Consider the following 19,047-nt stretch of genomic DNA (forward strand, 5'->3'; position numbering starts at 1 on the left):
TACTTAGGTCGTGTGCTGGGGCTTTTCTCTCCCAGGAGCCGGCGGGGGAGGGGAGGAGGAGGGGCCACCGCTCCGCCTTCTCCTTTTCGCAATGTTGACGCAATCTATAAATAGTGGAACAAAAGGACCAACTTCCTCGGAGCTTTGCTGAAACTGCACAAAAAAATCGAGCTGGGGGGTTCCCTGGTCCCTGATGATGGGGCGGGGAGCGCGGCGCCGGGGGAGGGGGCGGGCGCGGCAGCGCGGGCCCCGCCGAGGGGGGACACCTGGCTGAGCCACAGCCGCTGCCGCCGCGCCGCTCCGCGGGAACCAGGGCTCCGTTCCCTGCGCGGGCTCGAGAGCTCGCCCCGACCTGGGGGTCTTCCTTCTCTGCCGTTGACAGGTCAGTCTGCACCGCCCCTTTCAACACTGGGTTTTCTTTTCCCTCCCCCAAGCCTCTACTTTTAGCAGGGAACCGAGGGGGAAAATAGAACGAGGCGCAGCAGTGACAGCCATCCAATCGGGAACCCCAGCAGTGCACGGCGGGGTGGCCGAGGGGGTTCAAGGAGGCATTCTGTGCTTGGCCCCTCGTCGTACAGCCAGCGGCCGCGCGGCGGCCCGAGACGAAGCCAAGCAGGACTTGCGTGCGCCGCCCAGGAGGCAGGGATAGTGGAGGCGGGAGCGCCGCGGAGGCGCGGGCCGCTGGGTAGGGGGGTCGACGGCTGGCTCCCGGTTGCGGATCCCGCCGGGGGGGGGTCAACCCCCAGCGGAGACGTGCCAAGACCAGGAGGCTGCTGAGCGCAACTCGCCCCCTCTGAGCTTGGACCTTGCGTCTCCGCCTCGTCCTGCGCCTGCTATGGGAGGGTTCAGCGGAGAAGCGCTGCCGCCGCACGCCACCGCGCACCCTGGCTCCGGCGTCCACGCATCCAGCGCGCTGGGAATTGGGGATAGGTGAGGACCGAAGGCACGCTCTCTTCCAGGAGCCCGGACCTAAGCCGGAGCGCCAGCCGCGCCGCCGTGGCGGTTACACTGGGCGCGGGGGAGGGGGCGGAGCTGGCGCTGTTGACAGCCGTGCTGGAGCGGGGAGGGCGAAAGTTGGAGAGAAGGGACTGGGGGAGGGAGCGCGCGCGCGGGATTCGGCGGGGAGTCGGGAGGGGGGGTAGCGTCACGTGACAGGCAGACGCCCCCGCTACAGGCCGACAGTAGAGGTGACGTCACCATCCCCTGACTGCAGGGGGTGGCACTTCCGTTCCCTCCCCCATATCTGCTCCCCCAGCCCCCAAACCGGCGGCTGCTGCCATTTCAAACGTGTGGGAGTGGGCGGAGGGGGAGACAGGGGTTTTCCTCAAGGCCTTAGCCCCTAACTGCTTCCCCAGCTGCCCAGAGTCCCGAGCCTATAACCTGAGCAGAACCCAAGGCCGCCCTCTCTGGACGCGCCTCTTTGTGTGAGCGGGCAGCCCTGGGCGGAGGCTGGTACCGGCCCCCTGCGGCTCCCAGCTCCGGAGGGGGCGGGGACAGTCCAGGAGCGGTCAAGGCCAAGTCCCGCTGTCGGAGAACGCCATCCGAGGTCCGACGTCTACGCCTGGCTGGGAAGAGGCGGCCTTGCCCACGTTCTTTGGGTGCTGGGTGGTTGGGGACCTGCTTATCGGCATGGGCCTAGAGTCTAACCTCATGGGTTCTGTAGGATTCTGTCACCATTCTGGAAGACGCGATCCCAGCAGTCGTTATAAGCTATTTGGGGAAACTCCGGGTTTTGGTGACTCAGCGCGGTAAGCGCTATTTATAAGTTGATGTGTTAGCTGCAGGGAAATACTCTTCGTTGTGATCTGTCTACCCAGGGAGGGCAAAGAGCTCGGTTTTGAGGCAACAATTAAGTGACTTTTTGAAAAAGGAAAGGGTTGACTTAAAGAAAGCGTGTGCTGTAGGCAGACTTAGAACACGGTTTATCTCAAAATTGAAACATTTTCCTGGATAGATGGAGAATTTCAAGGACGCCTGATGGTAGACAGTCTTTTTAAGTGGAGAACCAAGGAGAAATAATTCAGGTAAATGACAGAGCAGTCCTAGTAGATCCCAGAATATCATAACTATGTTGTTTATTAATTGCCGGAGTTGTTAAATACATAACACCATGTGGTGGCTGGGCATAAAGGAAAACTGGATGATGTTGAAAATTCGTATAGGATATTCTGTAGCAGGAAGGTGTGTGTTGTCTTTATCATCAAAATTCTGCTGGCGATTATAAATAACATGTTTACCTCCCAAGAAAGTACTATAAAAATGTGTACCACAGCCTGGGGTTCTTCTGTGTATAAGTGCTGTACAAACAATTATCAGTCACTGCTTAACAGGTTTTACTTTACGATTTATTTTCTTTTTTCCTACCCGCCCCCCGCCCCACTCCCACCCTAGTTTGGAAATCCAGGGGGTAGATGCTAAGAGAAAAAGCAAATGCTAGACTGGCTTCAGGGAGGCAAGAGTTCACATCCAGTTTGCTTATCCTGAATAGCTTTCTGTAGGTGCCATGACCTGAGGTGCTTCGTAAAGAAGGCAGATTCCTAGATGGGCAAAAGTTAGGTCAGCTAAGAAAAAAGGAAAGGGCTGAGCAAGCAAAGCAACCTGTAGTGAAGAACTGCTGTGAGGTAAATTTAAGTGGGATGTGAGGAGGATGAAGAGAAGGGAGAGAAAGGAGGCTGGACTGATGGCCAGTCCACATAGGGCTTCGAAGTCCATGCTGGGGAGCTTACATTTTAGCCTGAGACCTACACGGTTTTAGCCTTTAGGGGGACACATATCCGTTTGAGAACCTAGGGAAAGCAATCTAGTCTTTTTTCCAGAAAAAAAAAAAAATGCACCTACAGACCTCTACTACAATTTTGCATACCATTTCAAGCATTTACTCTGAGAAAGAGACTTTTGGTCCTCAGGATTAAAACCTATGGGAAAGGGAAACCTATGAAAGTTGTTTTGTTTTTTTTTTTTAAGGGAATGCATGGTCAGGTATGAAAAGATTATAGGTCTTTGAAAATATTATACCAGTTGGGGTCCTGGAGGCTGTAAGATGGAATGTAAAATAGCCTGTTATCTAAGAATTGATTAGGACCACTTCTGTGTACCTAGTAGCAGTGGGGATAGAAGAAAATGGATTCAAGAAAGGTAATTTAAAAGAGTCAGTGGAATGGGAAAGTGACCGGCTGTGGGGGGGCGGGGGAGGGACCAAGGCGAGGGATCCACCCCTATTCTGGTCTGGGGTGTAGACTGGGAGGAGAAGTGAGTCTCTAGTTCAGGAGGAGGAACTAACTCTGTTTGCTTCCTCGAAAAGAAATGAAAACCTGTGGCTGGTTTGGTCTCTTTATGAGACTATGTAATCTTTCAGTGAAAAAGAAAGCACCTTTCCAAAGACTGTAATTCAGAAGGGGGATGAGGGCAGGAGAGGATTAAATCTTGCTTTCTTCTCTCTTTTCTAAAAACTAGGGATGCCTAAGGAAGAAGAAAAGGAGAGATGGAGAGAATCAGGCTTTCTTTTCCCCCTGCTCAGTCACTAAGCCTTCGAGAAAAAGAACTTTGGCTAGAAAGGGTCCACATGATGGTGTTTTTTGTTCCCGATGGCACTTCAAAACTGCACTTAATCATCCACAATTAGTACTAGGAGGTGCTAAGATTTCAGTCTAGCTAGGGAAACAAGGAGTAGTGGAGGGAAAGGGTTCCTAGTTAACAGCTAACCAGAGCTAGAAATTTAATTGAAGCCAGGACTGATGTACATAACAAACCACCCGAAGAACTTAGTGGTTTAAAATAATAACAGTGTTACTGGTTCATGAAAATGCGCACTGGGTAGGGCTCTGCAGGGACAGCTTGTTTCTAGTCCCCTGGGAGTCAACTAGGGCTGCTCATTGGCTGGAGGCTTGCATCATCTGAAGACCTGTTCACTTACCTAACAATCTGTACTGATGGGTGGCTGGGACTTTAGCTGGGGCTTTCAGCCAGAACACATGCCTCTCCTTGTAGCCTGGGCTTCCTTACAACAGAGCTCTGGGTTCCAAGGGTCCCAAGACTCCCAAGCCTGAGAGCCAGGTAAAGCTGTTATCACGTAGGACCTAATCTTAGAAGTCTGGAACAGCCTATCCATCACATTCTGTTCTTTAGAGGCATATCACTAGTGCCATACAGATTCTAGACAGAGGAGTTAGATTCTGTCTTTTAATGGAAAGAGTGTCACAGAATTTGCAATGTGTTTAAAATCACCACACATGTTAACTTAAGATAAATAGATTATAAACAGTATGTTGTACATGAAAAAATGCTTAAACCTAAAAAAATCTTCTTTTTGATATTAGAATGGAATATAAAACCCCACACATTTTACTGTTCCAGCAAAGCTAATCATGAGCCAGTCTAGGTGGGCGGTCTCATAATCTTCCCTTCTTCTCCCTCAGGACCATTCCCTCCCCTCCAGGTCAGGCCACTCATACACAGACACCTCTCTCTCCCAAGCTAGATGGGAAACCTACAGTGGCTGTACCTTCAAGCAGATGATCAGGTCCTAAAAGTTTTTTTCATTCCCTCCTTGAATTGTCACTGATTTTGGACCTCACTAGATCATTGGCAATGCCACAAAATGACTTCTCAAAGTTAAAAAGCAAAATGCTAAGGAGATTATTGTTCCAATAAGTAATTTCATAATAAATCCATGTTACATAATTAAAATGGTATTTCTAAAAAAGGTCTATATCTTTTCAGATGTCAGGATCTTGTCTCGACTTTACTTGGGCTTGTTTATTCATAAAACTCAGTAATTCTAAAGTGACGGCTGAGACTTTAGGTAATTTATAAGAATTTGCATGTTTCTTTGAGGTGATATAACACTTGATTACCATACAAATTCTGAATGACTCTTCTCCCACTTTTACAATGCACAATGCATTATTTTTCTTTAAAACTAGTACACATTGTTATTTGGTTGGTAAAGGGGCTCAAGAGTTCTCTCTCTAGGGAAGTGAAAATACTACCTTTTTTTGTGTAGTCGAGATTAATCTTTTCTTTTAACCCAGTATCTTTTAAAATTCTCCCAGAGCTGATATTATTATAATTTATACATCTTTGATGTTCCCTTAGAAAACTTCCTTTATGATTTAGAGACAGAAATAGTGCTGAAGTCATTTTAATAATTCATACTCTCCTAAAGGCTGTGCTTTATACATGTTGGTAATTTTGCATAATTATTTATAGTTACATTGAGTTGAAATCACACTGTGAATTCATGCTATAGAGTACAGGTTTTAAAATAAGAGCATCTAAGTAATGAACAAATGTACATTTATGAACCCTTTTTGTGTGTGTATTTCTCGATGATTTTTTGAGGTAGCAAGCTTCCTTAAAAAATAAAATGAATTAAGTATATCTTTGTTTTTAAAATTTCTTATCAAGCAATGATTTTTTAAAATACTGACAGTGTTCACTTTAAACTAATAGACTTTGTTATCAAGCCCCAAACTGTTCCTAGTTCTCAGTGACTTCATAGCTACCATGGAGGCAGCCCAAAGGAGCTTAAGAAAACACTTTTAAATTACGTAATGCAGTTCTCAAGGAGGAACAACTCCAGCCAAACTGTGCCATATAGTTTTACAGATGCTATTTTTCTGTATGCCAAAATGCTTATTACCCTATCTATAGAATGACTTCATAGCAAAGATAACATGAAAGAAAGTTGGAAACAGGCCAGTATGCTTCTAGTCCTCTTGAATGAAGGCAGCGCTGAAGAAATTATTTCAAAGTAGTTATCTAGTGAACGTTTTTCTTAACCTTATAAACCAAGCATTTTGAAACATTTTGGAAAGTGCTATAGTGATAATGACACAATAATCAATAAAATCAGTATGATTTCAGTAAATAAATTCAATAAATATAACATTGCTGGCTGATAGCCATAATGCTCTACTACTACATTAAGAATTGAGTACAATCTTCTATTTTATTAAGTAAAATAATTTGGATCTTTTTTAATGTTACTTTTCTTCACCTTTCCATGTGTTCAAAATATAATTTATTTTAAAAGAAATGTTGCCAAAGCCAATTAAAATATGCATTTCTTCAATGTCTGGGCAAGGCTCTGTTAAGCATCATGGAGAAGACAAAGAACTTTAAGTCCTTGAAATAGTAAAGTTATTAATATGAGTGTATGAGCAAAACTGCAAGTTTGTCGCACTAAATTATAGAAAGTCTCCCCAAAGACTGACAGATACTGAAAATAAATGCTAATAGCTAGTGTTGCTAAGAATGCAATGAAATTTGCAAACTCATCTATTACTGTATTACCTACCTTTCTGGAGTCTTCCAAATGTATCTTTGATACAGTAGTTCCACTTCCAGGAACCAATCCTAAAAAATAATCAAATATGAAAAGATTTATATATGACCATTATAACATCTATAGAAAGAAGACAATCTGAATGGTCAATAGTAAAGGAGTGATTAAATAAACCATGGTACATCAATCTAATGGAATTTTTGCAACCATTAAAAATATTTAATGCCACAGAGAAATATTAATATTTAACTTTATGTACAGATAAAGCTTTTAGATTATAAAACTATTTCTCATTTATTTATATGCATAGAAGAAGGGTGGTAGAAAAACATACCAAAGTGTGCTATGTAATTATGGTAATTTTTACCTTTTTCATATTTTCTAAAATGAGCATATATTATTTTATCAGAAAAAAAATCATTAAAATATTCCCCACATATGTAAATCAAATGACATATATTCTTAAAACACTGAGATATTTAATAGAGTAATAGAATATATTACTTTTTATATGGCATCTATTTTGCATTCTTATAAAAATATCTTCCAGTGAATAATCTTATTTTCTAAAATTAGATAAGGTATATAGGCAAGTACAGAGTATTAAGTGAAGTGTAAAGTTTGAAGGGGAACCTTGGGTGGAAAAGTTGATTTGAGAAAAATTTGCTATAGTCAAAAATCCATCTGTAAGGCCATAATAGCTAGATGTATTCTATATCATAATTTTTGTAACAGTATTTTTTATTAATTGTGGTGTAAAACACAAACAAAATTTACCATCTTAACCATTTAAAAATATAAGTATATTCACATTGTTTTGCATAACAGTATTCAAAGGATAGTGTTTCTATTAGTTTCATAAAAACAATACATGTTCAGGAGTTCCCATTGTGGCGCAGTGGAAATGAATCCACCTAGGAACCACGAGGTTGCGGGTTCAATCCCTGGCCTCACTCAGTGCGTTAAAGATCTGGAGTTGCTGTGAATTGTGGCATAAGTTGCAGACACAGCTGGGATCTGGCGTTGCTATGGCTGCTGTGGTATAAGCTGGCAGCTACAGTTCTGATTGGACCCCTAGCCTGGGAGCCTCCATATGCCACGGGTGTGCACTGAAATGCAAAAAAAAGAAGAAAAAAGTTATTTATACATATATATTCATTTATAAATAATTTAAACAATACAGAAAATTACAGGAAAGTTTTTAAATCTCCTCAGATCCAAGATTTTACCATCAATATTAAATGACCATCATGGTAAGTGTATTTCCATGTACCTATACAAAGATAATCATATTTAAGATGAGAACATGCACACTATTTTAAATTTTTTTAAGTATTAAATTTTAAATTATTTGAATTTGGTAGTAGTAAGATAAGCTGAAGGAACTGCTGAACTTTAGAAAAATGTTTCTTTGCCACAAGAAATCTTATTTCCTAAAATATCCAAAGTTTAAAAAATTAAGAGTTTGGAGATTTTTTTTAATCTGTATGTTCCCAATTTAGAAATGCTAAGAGACTCTGCTATGAAAAAAATATATTTTCATTTGCCATGTCATTATTTTTTAAAAGTCAGGGTTTTAATGTTTCTGTTTTGTAACCTTAATTCCTTTGATCATTTGCTCTTGATTTCTATTTTTAAATCTCTTGGTCACAACACACTTCGATTCTCAATTCCTAGTCATTAATTTTCATTCCTCACTTAGTTATTGGCTCTTCACGAAGGTTTTTTTTTTTTCTACATGGATTCATGGATGCTATGTTTGCCTTTTTTGTCAATTTCTGAATGACACTTACTTAGATATAATGGTTTAGGATCATGCTGGCTTCACCTTAAAACTGTAGACATTTTTCCTTTGTTTTCTGGCCTTGAATATTGCTTAGAGGAAGTCTAAGGCCAGCATGACTTCCTCCCTCTTATAAGTTACTTAGTTTTTTGCTTAGAGGTCTGAAGTTTTTCCATCAGTCTTTATGGTTAATAGCTCAACCAGGAGATGCCTTGATGTTGAATATTGTATGTCCACTTTTTTTGAATATTTTTTTCTTCAGAGTCAGTTCTTTCAGATTTTGTGGAAATTCTCTTCTATTACATCTTTAAGTGCTTTTTTCTGATCCATTTGTTACATTATGTACCCAGGAAGTTGAATCAGGCTGATATATTTGTCTCACTTGCATATTATCATCTTTGCAATTACTCTGCCCCACTTTTCTTCTGCATTCACTGCAATTTATTAAATTAATTTGTCAACTGGAATGTATTGAGTTCCAGCACTAGCAGTAAATAAGATCACATCCCTGCTTTTATGAAGCTGTGAAGCTTTCGCTTGAGGATAGGGGAGGGAGAAATAAACATAACAAAGTCAGGTAGTGATAACAATAAGAAACCCAGGTAAAGAAATGGAGGGGTCGGGGCAGGAATTGTGCGTTTTAGATAACGCAGTGAGAGCAGGCCTCCCTAAGATGATATTTGAGAAGAAATGTGAATGAAGTGAGGCAGCGAGCTAGGCAAACACCTGGGCAATACATATGAGGAGAACAACAAGTACAAAGGACTTGCAATAGAAGAATGGTGTGTTCAAGACAGAATGATTCAAGTTGAATGAGTAACCAGAAAGTGATGAGAGGTTAAACCAGATAATTGGATAGGCCAGGTCACAAAAGGGGCTGGAGACCCTAGAGAGGAGACTGAAATTTGTTCAAACTGTGACAGAGCAGAGAGATGGTATGGGCTTTAGAGGAGTCACTCTGGCTGCTGCTAAGTATTTCAACAGCACTCAAATGAGTATAAGGAATTAGTCAAACAGGTGTGGTCAAACCGAAAAAGGAAAAAGAGAGCCCTGAGATAACAGAGGAACTTCAGGAAGCAGTTACTACTCCTAGTCCTCAATAAACTCGGGCAGACCTGAAGTTTCTAGAAGCCAGGAGCTATAAAGGGAAACTCGGCAGAGCTGGAACCCTAACCTGGGTGGGGGGGTGCTGCCCAGTGGCTTTTGGTACTTCTATGTGGGGGCTGGTTCTAGGAGAGTGGAAAATAGTTGAAATTTAGGGCTAGCTGCTGCTGCCAGGGAGAAGTTCCATAACTGGGCAATGCTGGCAGGTGCAGAAAGCCCACAAGGAAGAACAAGTTCTTTTTCCCTCTTCTTGACTTTTTCTTCTGTTGACTGACTGATTGTAGCAAGCAGAAATGTAGCTTCCAGAGTCCCAGTCCCAGCATCACAAAGCAGACTATAGAAGGGTTTACTGAGAAAAGATAACAGTCTACTGGCACAAAGAGGAATTAAGGGTGATTTTTTAGGCTTTTGTCTTGAGCAACTGGATGAAAATAATGTCATTTATTGACATGGGGGAACTTAGGAAGAAGTAATTTGAGGGGGAGAAGAAAATAAATGTTTGTTCTGAATGAGTTAACTTTGAGGTTTTTATTAGACACCTAAGTGGAGTTCCTGGGCAGGCAGTTGGATATGAGTTCAGAGCTTAACAGAGGTATTAGGGATAGAATACAAATTTCAGGAGTCCTAAGAGCACAGACAATATTTATACCAGAAAAAATGGGTCAGATGACCTAGGGGGAAATGAGTATTGACAAGGAAGAACAAAAAAAGGATGAGGACTATGCCTAGGAGTCCCAAACATTTGGGAAGAGGAAGATGATCTGGCAAGACGTTAATAAACAAGAGCAGTTTTAGGTGGCGATGTGAAGACAATAATCCTAACTGGAATGAATTGAAGAGATAATATATGATGAGGAAGTGGAAACTGCCAGCATAGACAATCTTTAAAATCTTTTAAAAAATCAAATAAAATACTGTTATAAAAGGGAACAGAAGAAAGGGGTTCTTACTTACCATGGAAATAGGGGGGGATATGAGGTCTAAGATGATAGTATGTTTAGAAGGGGAAATATTACAGTATGTCTACTGGCTGGAATAATCCAGTAAAGAAAGAGAAACTAAGGATGCAGGAAATGGAGGAGATAATCACAGGAGTGAAGTCCTTGACTATACAAGGAAATATGGCATCTGGGGCACAAGGAGAAGGGCTTAGATAAGAGCAGGGATAGCAGACTCTAGACAAAGGAGGAGAGAGTATATGGAGGCAGGCTGAAAAATACAGCATGGGAAAGATGAGTTTCTCTGGTGACAGCTTCTATTTATCAATAAAATGAGAGTCTGAAGTGAGGAGTGGGGAAATGTGGCAGGTTTAGGGGAGAGGAGATGTGGCATAATCATCCTGATAAGCTGACTAGGGAATGTGCCAGTCTTTTCTTTTGGTGAGAATTTGGTTTCCAGCCATGCTTATTTTGTTTCTTGCTGTTCCAGATTTATTTATTTTGAAATAATAGTACTATTTTGGCCTTCATTGGATTAGGTTGCAGACATTTTCCTTTTCTGGCTACTTCTGCTAATGTTTTAAAAGGTGTTTTTACTGTTTTTTGTTTTGCATAAACCATTTTGTAAAATATTTGCGGAGGAAGATTTTTTGATCTACCTTCACTCTCCGTCTTGATCTGAAAGTCTAGAGTAATATTTTAAAGTAGACTACACTCCATATTTTTTTCAACTCACCCTATTCTAGCTATAACAGATAAGAAGTCATAGCAATATTATATATTATTATAATAGCCACCATTTACTGAATGCCTATGTGCCATGTACTATGCTGGGCACTTGACATACATGATTTCTAAAACTTAACAACCCTGCAAGGTAAGTACTGTTGCCACTTACTTCTTCAGAAAACTTTTTTCTTGGTGGTGTCAGATCACAGAATCTTATTTGAAGCTCATAGCTTGCCAATATAAACAAGGTAAGGACAAATTTTTCTTCCCTCTGTGTTAGTTAAAAATTAGCACTTAAGAGATTGTTCTTTTTGAAGAACAAAATAATGGGTTTGCAGAAGTGCACCACACAAACTAAGGGGTATTTTTATGGACAGGTTTTTGACACAAGACTATTATTAATCTCTTGGTGGGAGAGTTGTTAATTGACAGATTCAAGGAACTTGGTAAATTAATTGAGGTATCCCTTCTCTAACCGTCCCCATCATCAATGAACATACTGAGAGCCTGCTATGTCAAATAATTAGTAGCTTATACTAAACCATTAGGACTTTACCAGTTATAGGATATGTATCAGTGTTTGTTTTGGAAACTACATTATTTGGATTTAAATAATACCAAAACTTTTCTTTTGGTCAACAATATTTATACTCATGTGATGACACTCAAAACATCACTGGGACATAAACACACATCTATGCCAAGTAATAGGTTTCTTTTTCTGATTATGAAAGTAGTACATCTAAGTGAAGAAAATTTTAAAAATACGTTTAAAATAAAGAACAAAAATATTTTTAAAGGCCAGCAAGAAATAATAACCAGTAATTCCTTTATTTAGAAGTAACTGACTATTGCAGTTAACCATATTTCCGTACAGTTAAGTTTATGAAGTTTAAACTATTTAAGTACACTGCCTTTTTTCATGAGAATTTATCAAAAATGTTTCTTCAACTTATTTAAAACTCTTTAAAGACATTTTCAATGGCTGCATAATGATCCTTGTGTGGAGTAGTGTTCCCTTAAGTGGTCATTTAAGCTGTTTTCCTTACTTTCTTAGAAATAATGTTGCTGTGAACTTTTTTATGGATAAATCTGTTTTAGCATTTCAGATTATTTTCTAAATTAGGATAAATTCCTAGAAATAGGCTAAAAGGCCAACATTTTTAAGCTTCTTCATCTGGTAAAAATTTTTCTGTAAAAAAAAAATCTTTTAATACTCTACATATGTTTATACTGAAAATAAACCTAAGGAGAAAAATTTATGTGGCCTACCTTTTAAAATTGAGATGAATTTTTAAGCTTAGGCTTAGAATAGAAACTCAGTGGTTTTGTTTTGCTTTGTCTTATGTATTTATTTTTTGGCCATGCCCATGACATGTGGAAGCTCCCAGGTCAGGGACTGAACCCATGCCACAGTTGCAACATGCACCACAACTGCAGCAACACCAGGTCCTTAACCCACTGTGCCACAAGGGAACTTACTGCTTTGTTTTTATTTTAATAGCTTACTTTTAAGGGAAAATCCACTCTTCAAAATATTATTTACTTCTCTTTGTCAGGTTTGAAACTTACACTTAATTTGAGATAGAAGTTTAAATATATACGTATTTCAGCCTAATGCTTCTATTTTTCAAGGTATTAGCATCACTTTTTTCCTATTTCCAAGTATGTGCACATAACAGTGTTCCCTCCTGATGCATCATCAATGTAATGTCACAGGTACACACGTAATTCATGGTTTAAGTATACACAATTCACCTGTGGATAAAAATCTAATTACAGATCAAGGTCATTCCCAAATTTAGCAAATTTGGCACAAGAGTCTAAGAGTGCCAAAATTAATATTATAAAACAGTTCGGTTGTGCTACCCTGAAATGTATAGCATATGCAGAATAGGGCAGGTTCACCCCATTCTAAAATTTAGAATGGTAATGGGATCACAAAACTTGGGAAAACCTCCAGGAGAAACTGAATCAAAGTAAATTAATTATTGCTTTTCAGTAGCTATCATTTATTAATTCACTCACCAACATTCACTGAACATCTTTTATGTGTCAAACACTTGGCAGGAGCTGGAGTTAACAAAAAGATATAGGCCATCTCTCCTGGAAAATACATTCTAGTGGAAAAGAAAGACAAAAGCAAGTGAACAAATAAGTAAAATGGTTAGAAGTTGTAATCCAGTTACTTCCATTTCTCAGTATTATTTATATGAGTCAAAGAAGTGATTTGAGTTCTCCCCCAAGAATTTTTAAAGTGGTACTGAGTAAGAAAAAAGTTAAAAGATTTAGGATTAAGAAACAGACGATCTCTAGAGATATTTTACAACTCTGATCATTATCATTCCCTTGTGCCTTGTACCCACCCTCTCCCCCAAAAAAAGACAGACTAGGATAAAGTTCATTCTCTTTAGCCCAACCTTCAGTCTCTAGTCTGGTATGAACCAACCTCTGATGTAGCCAGTTATAACTGAAGGTAAAATGTGCCAAATTTGGAGAGCAAGGAAACCCAGGTTTTAGCAAGTTAGCAATGCTGGGATCAAGGCCTTAAGGGAGACATTTAATTTTCCAGGGTCAGTTTCCTTTGCAAAATGATGAATTTTGACTAAATGATCTCTAAAATGCCTTCAAGCTTAAAAATTCAGTGTATATGCATCTCTCCTTAAAATATTATTTCCATTATGCTGCTATTTATACTGGGGGTGGGGAGGACATAGCAATGAGGAAAAATACAGAGGTCAGAAAGAATAAGATTGATTCATTTTGGACAGAAATAAAGGATCTGCAGTTTATAATGACCATTTTCTCATGTTACTGAATATTTTTGAAAACATTTTTAATATCTGCATGGCATTCCAACATATGGATATACCACAATAAATTTGTAACTGTACCTTCATTTTAAAAATTATTTCCCTGTTTATGCAATTATCTAAGGATATTTAGAATCTATGCTTGTCTACTGGTATTCAAAATACTACTGCAGGCTCTCTCTCTCTGCCTCGTTCCTTTTGTGGGGGGAAAAAATTTACTGGGATTCCTTCTTCTTATCTACTCCAGCCCATACATGGCTTTCTCTTAATATAAAGACTCCACTTTGGACAATGATATATACAGCCTGCTCTTCCTCTTTTCTAAAAAAGTGTCACCCCTGAGTAAGGTCCATATTTTTTGCAGCTCTCCTGAAGAATGCGAATCAAAGCCAATTCCATGCCTTTATCAAGTCTGGATAATGTACATTTTTAGCTTTAACCGAATCTGAAATCCATGAGATTAAATGCCTACCAGCAGACAAATAGGTAAAGATTCATTTCTGTCCGCTATAACAAAAATGTGATTTAGTTCTGTCATAATATACAAAGATACAGATGATTTAGTTAACTATGACAAAAGTAACTATGATTGGTGATTCTGCCATGATCTTGAACTTGTTCTAATATTGTTATTTCATTGAAACATTAGAACATAAGTGTACAATTAGGAGAAGTAAAACTTAAGGTTTTAACTGCTAACTTCAGTAACAGTAAATACACAATCTGCTATTTAGTTTACGTTTTGTAATATGGCATATTATTTCAATAAATGTCACATTCTGCATTGGCTTTGCTACTTCATCCATTGAGTAAAAAATTCAAAGAGGTGACACACTGATTTATAATTACTCTAAAAATATCTTGAATGAGTTAAAAAAATCTTTTCAATTTAATAGTTTTTATTTAAGAGAAAAGCAAAATCTCTGTTGTGCCTCTCTGTGAATTGGTGCAAGTTGAACATTTTCTTTATAACTTTAACTTACTTTTAAGCACCTGTAGAGTATCAATTTGGAATCTGAAGGAAGAGTCACAGTAATAATTAGTTCTACCAATAGCTATGGACATTGTAGTCACAGATAGTAGAATTTTAGTGAAGGGCTCTTTGGGGTCATATAATCTAGCTCTCATTTTAGAGATAAGGAAAATGAAGGCCAAAGTTTTTATCATTCACAGCAGCAAGCTTGGAGGGCAGAGGGGAAGGAGACTCCTGACATTGTCTGTTGGCCTAATGCATGGCAGAGGGTAACAAATTATAAGCTAATACAGTTGAATAAATCTAAGAGATCTGGTTTGGATCCTAAGTATACATTTTCTCTTAAGATATTGTTGGATGATCCATTCCACCTTAATCTATTACCACAGACACAAAAGGGAAGTGACTTTACACAAATTGATGCTCTTGTGCAATAAAATGCAAGAGAGAAGTTGGTGTTGGTTTGGCAGAGCTACAATACCGTACCACTCCTGGGGGGAACATTAATATATCTCCATGTGCATGCATAACTGAGGCTTCTTAATTGTGCTTCAGGAAATGCCATTCACATATATTCCAATGTAAATGATGCCCATGGGAGTTGTACATCATACAGCCTCTTTGAATACAAGTTTTGTATATTGAGTTAATTAGGGGAGACTAATTGCCATAACAGATCAACCCCAAAATGTATAACAGCTCAAGTCTGTTTCTTGCTAAAATAAACAGGCATTTCAATGCTTAGTTTTCAAGGTCTTTCTGTACCTAGGCTTTCAGTACCAAAGTTCCAAGGTCTCCCTGGGGGTCTTTTCTATTTCAGTCTGTAGGAAGCGGAGTTTTTAGGGGAGAGAACTCAAAGTAGTACATGTAACTTCTATTCTCATTCCATTGGCTGTAATTTAGTCACATGACCACAGCTAACTACAAAGGAGGCTGGGAATAAGCTTATCTGTTTGGCCAAGAAGAAATAAGAACATGGGGAGTTCCCATTGTACTCAGTGGAAACCAACCTGACTAGTATCCATGTGGATGTGGGATTGGTCCCTGGCCCCACTCAGTGGGTTAAGGATCTGGTGTTGCCATGAGCTGCAGTGTGGGTCACAAACGTGGCTCGACTCGGTGTTGGTGTTGCTGTGGCTGTGGCACAGGTTGGCAGCTGCAGCTCGGATTAGACCCCTAGCCTGGGAACTTCCGTATGCTGCAGGTGCAGCCCTAAAAAGCAAAAAAGAAATAAATAAGAATATGGATTTTGATGTCTGGCTAGCAGCCACTGCTCACTTGGGTGCTCTCTCTCTCTCTCTCTCTACATATACATGCATGTGCACATACAAACACACACAAATTCTGGTCACCAAAAATTAACTCATAATTGTGCTTCAAATAAGAACAATAGTGGAAGAAAAGGCCTTTTAAGAACTGTATTTATGTCTACCCTTTCCCTCCTTTGGGCAGAATTGTCAAGGCACAACAAAAGTTAACTGAAATCTCTACATGAAGGGAAAAAAAAAATGTTTGCAAGAATTACCTTTATATATATAGTAGAAAGGGGTTGGCTTGGTTTTCTTATCCCATCAACTGGTCAAATTTAGAACTATGATCGGGCTGTTTGTTTTAAAGGCACAAAGCCATCAAGTTCCCTTTTAATTACACTATTAGTAAATGACATTTGACAAAGATTCAACTTTGTACACAACAAAGATAGCAATTCCATAAGCAGCTCAATTTTTTTTTTCCCTTTGAGTAAGCTGCCATGTAATCCTCAAAACTGTTCCCAATTACTTAGTTTTAACAGAAGCACTGCATGGCTGCACTTCTGAAATCATAAACAGGAAGTGTGATATATAAATGTCAGTAAAAGTAAAACTCAATTCTCTGGCTTGAAGTTTTTCTTCCCCTCATATTTTCATGTCAATGTCTGATTTTAGATGTACTTAGAATGATTACGTGAAAGCAAAGAGTAATATTACCTGATCAGTTTTCTTTAGTAACCTAACAGTTTGTTGGGCATTTTCATGGAGAAGGGAATGAAAATGATCTAGAAATTGCTGTTGATTTGGCATTGTTAGAAACTGCTGTTATGTACAGGTTGCACAGCTTTAATTTTTGCCGGAAGACAAGTGAAGCTGGAGAAATTGAGAGTAAATGATTCTTAATTTAACTATTTGGAAATCCATTATAGAAAACACTCTTACGCGTTGTACAGTCTTATTCTGAACCTCAGCAATTCCTTGAAAGTGTTCCTCTACATCAATTCCATTGTGAGACAACTAAGGAGTAGCTTAAGTACTACAAAAATCTAGGATATTGGAGTTCCAGTCGTGGTGCAGTGGTTAACGAATCTGACTAGGAACCATGAGGTTGCAGGTTCCATCCCCGGTCTTGCTCAGTGGGTTAAGGATCTGGCATTGCCATGAGCTGTGGTGTAGGTCACAGACACGGCTCGGATCCCATGTTGCTGTGGCGCTGGTGTAGGCTGGCAGCTACAGCTCCGATTAGACCCCTAGCCTGGGAACCTCCATATGCTGAGGGAACGGCCCTAGGAAAAAAAAAAAAAAAAAAAATCTAGGATATTATCTCTTGTTCTTCTCTATGAAGAAACTACAGTTCTTTCTACAGCTGATATTTTCTATTTAACACTATTTCAGTATCTCTGCTACATGGACATTTCTATGGAAGTTCCAAGAAAAGATTAAAACTGACCAGTCCAGGCTTTTATATTACATTGAGTATTTCTGGATAAATGTTACCAACATATAGATGCTTCTGTAAAGCTGAAATGTTTTTTTTTAGGAAACTGTTTCTTAATTAGGTCTTAAACTGAACACTAAAGGAATGACTTTACTCAAAGTCACACAATATGAGTGAAATAGTAAAAAAAACCAGAACCTCTGTATGTAAACTCCCTCTCTAGGCAAATCACACTAATCCAGAGAGTAAGTTTCAAAAGGAGATAGTCTGCCCCTCTCTTGAGGGTCTACTTTTCTGCAGCACATGGGCCCGGGTGAATAGCACATACAGTATTTAACACTTGAGGCATTATCTTTTAGTTGAAAATACAACATCCATAGAAAAGATACAAGAATATGTAAAAAGTAACAGAAGAGTAGATTAGCCAAGTACAAACTAGAAATAGTTGCTAAGAGGCTGTGGGAAATGAAGTGATTTGAAACTAGATTGATAATGGATGGAAGTCTAGTAGAACTGGAAAATCCTAAGTAGATTTTTTGAAAGTGGTGATGGGTTTGGATTGCCAGAGAGAAAAGACAGCCATGCATTTATTCATCAAATATGTATAGAATGCTTCTTATGTGCTATGTGCTAGGCACTGTTCAAGGCACGAGAGATGCAACAATATACAAAACTACTGCAGAGTAGGAATAGGCAGGTCATCTCCCTGACTTGACAGGAAGAAAGAACACAAATATAAGTAGAGAAAAATGAAATACTAGGTCTTTTTTATTTTTTTTTTTTTGTCTTTTTTGTTGTTGTTGTTGTTGTTGCTGCTATTTCTTGGGCCGCTCCCGCGGCATATGGAGGTTCCCAGGCTAGGGGTTGAATCAGAGCTGTAGCCACCGGCCTACGCCAGAGGCACAGCAACGCGGGATCCGAGCCGCGTCTGCGACCTACACCACAGCTCACGGCAACGCCGGATGGTCAACCCACTGAGCAAGGGCAGGGACCGAACCCGCAACCTCATGGTTCCTAGTCGGATTCGTTAACCACTGCGCCACGACGGGAACTCCAAATACTAGGTCTTAAATAGTAGGATGCTTCTAAATGGGAGAAAGATGTTCGGTGTGACTTGAACTCCTTTTGTCATTCGGAACAGACTACTTTCCCTTCTCTGTTGGTCAGCTCTCTTAGCTTCCTAGATAACTTTATAAAGACCAGAATAACACAAACCACATAAATACTACACAAATAAAGACTCCCAGCTGAGGTGTATGGAGAGCAAAAAGGGAAAGCATGGCTAGCAGAAGCTGAATTTTATGGCTTTTATCTTTCCAATGGTTACTATCACATATTATCAGTCTTTTGCCTGCGACAATCTCTCATTTGGTACTTAAGTTGTGAGTCAATTCCTGCTCTCTTTTCCTTCCAAGCAGAATCACTGAAAGGAAAGGAGATTCCATTTAAATTCCTTTTTTCTGGCTAATCAAGTTTTCCTTATTCACACAGCAAAACTTCTGGCCACAAAGGGACCTCCCTTCTTTACGGAATATTGATAGAAAGCATTTTATGTTTTGTGTAGGCTAGTGGGGAAGGGTTATGATAAGATAGGATGGGGACTAGGGAGAATACCAAGTGGCTGCCAAATAATACAATACAATACAGGAGACTACAAGGCAAACTTGACATTTAAAAGCTTAGATTAAATGGGCAGTTTTAAAAACGAAAAAGGATATATCGAGTATACTGTA

At 39.6% G+C, this 19,047-nt stretch overlaps 1 long non-coding RNA gene across 2 annotated transcripts in view; it reads right to left on the minus strand.

The window, feature by feature from the left end:
- The window catches only part of LOC106507157, a 37,837-nt gene continuing 22,108 nt past the window's right edge, over window positions 3,319-19,047 (minus strand). For both annotated transcript variants that reach the window (XR_002336669.1, XR_002336670.1), the window contains exons 5-6: window positions 12,869-12,960; window positions 3,319-6,357 (exon numbers count right to left, since the gene is read on the minus strand). This is a non-coding gene — a long non-coding RNA (uncharacterized LOC106507157). The remainder of the gene's footprint in view (window positions 6,358-12,868; window positions 12,961-19,047) is intronic.

Source organism: Sus scrofa, chromosome 11 (genome assembly GCF_000003025.6).
Source record: "Sus scrofa isolate TJ Tabasco breed Duroc chromosome 11, Sscrofa11.1, whole genome shotgun sequence".
Lineage (NCBI taxonomy): Eukaryota > Metazoa > Chordata > Mammalia > Artiodactyla > Suidae > Sus > Sus scrofa.